Source organism: Struthio camelus, chromosome 1 (assembly GCF_040807025.1).
Source record: "Struthio camelus isolate bStrCam1 chromosome 1, bStrCam1.hap1, whole genome shotgun sequence".
NCBI lineage: Eukaryota > Metazoa > Chordata > Aves > Struthioniformes > Struthionidae > Struthio > Struthio camelus.
Genome location: NC_090942.1, coordinates 152,403,953 through 152,405,622, shown reverse-complemented (window position 1 = coordinate 152,405,622; position 1,670 = coordinate 152,403,953).

Here is a 1,670-nt window from a genome sequence, read left to right as displayed (position 1 = left end):
CTGGCACACTGGGCCAGCTGCTTGCAAGGGCTCCGACGGTTCCTGACTGATGCCAAGTTCCTGCTTCCTACCACTCCCTGTCATTTCCAGTTCTAGGACACTTCCACCCTATTCTGACAGATGATGACCTGCTCTCCATTATATGAATTTTTGTCAACTTCTTTCTAGACTAAAGCAATGCCAGGCAGACCGGCAAGACGCCATGAGCTCTTCAGAAATATAAACAAGTACAGAGGGCTGTTGTACTCCTCCTCACCAGCACAGATCACTGCAAGTACCCTGTTTTATTGTCTTCATATAATATTGAGTCCAGCTGAAGTCTTGTATCTTCAGAGCACGCAGTGGCCCGGGCCCTAAATTCACCTAAAGTTCCTGCATGAAGACTGTGATGACCATCTGGGCTCCTCACTTGCAAGAGAACTTGCCATAGTCATAAACCTTATTTTATGAGGAACAAACTCCCCTAGAAACAAACAGTACCAACCTCCTCATGTATCTTTTGTGCCATGTGCAAGACCTATGTTTAAACTACTCTACACAAATAGCAGCATGTACCTTCAAAACAAAAAACTCTACCAAAACAGAACAGTACACTGCACATGTAATTTTCACCATAGGGAAGGGATAGGAGAGAAAACATCTCACCCGTAACGCATGTTAGTCATGTATTCAGTAGGCCCGTAACTACCAAACTGGTAGGCATGGCTTACTGATCCCGGTAAAATATAACAGAAAGCACAGTTGGTGCTCATGCAGCCTATGTTCGGTAGTTTGTAAGCATTTATGATTATCATACTATCTCTCTTGAGCTGGATATAAGAATGCTTGAAGGTCAAACATTTATTTTATTAATCCAAATATGTCCTTTCATCTCTCATCTGCTGTAAGCGAACGCATGCCTGTCCTATCCACACAGAAAGCTAAATTCAGAACTATTAGTACTGTTCCAACCAGGGCTTAGGCAATCCAAAGTCAGCAGCCCTCCTGTATCTAGCAGCCAGTCAACCGTGTCAGTTCCCAAGCGGTAGTAACACTTCTAAACTTAAGAATTCAGATATTCTGTTCTAAATTCAAATACTTGTAATGTCAAAGTATGGTAGCAAACTCTTTATCCTGGGCCCCTTCATACGTAAATACAGCTGTGACCAAAAAGCACAAGCAAAGGTAATCACTCAGAATCTGAAAAAAATTGCTGCAGGAAGGAAAATACATTCAGGAATGTTAAAACAGTTTTAAAACGCATTTAGATTGTTAGGTAAAAGGAACATGCTCTTTTCCATTCTAAAACTCTAGATATCTGACCCAAAGTCATGTGGAAGCTCTCAAAATATATCCTCCCTTCTGTTTGTTGTCCCTGCTCTGCGGGGGAAGGAGCAGTTCTGAGAACTGATCTTAAAGCCGTGAGGGCCCCATGTTCGCTGAATTAATGTCTCCTACTCTAATCTTTACTATCATATTCTAATGGTGGATGGGTAGACTGCGTGTAGTAAAGAAATAAAGGTCAGCATTATTATTGATCAAAGGAAAAAATAGTTTGTGCTCCTTTATTTTGTGTTTATGAGATTTTTTCTCCAGTGTATCAAAAGACAAAGGTTCACTGAAGCCGTGAGTATACTGTTAGGACCTGAATTTCTCCATATTAACACATTTCATCAGCCAATTTGATACAT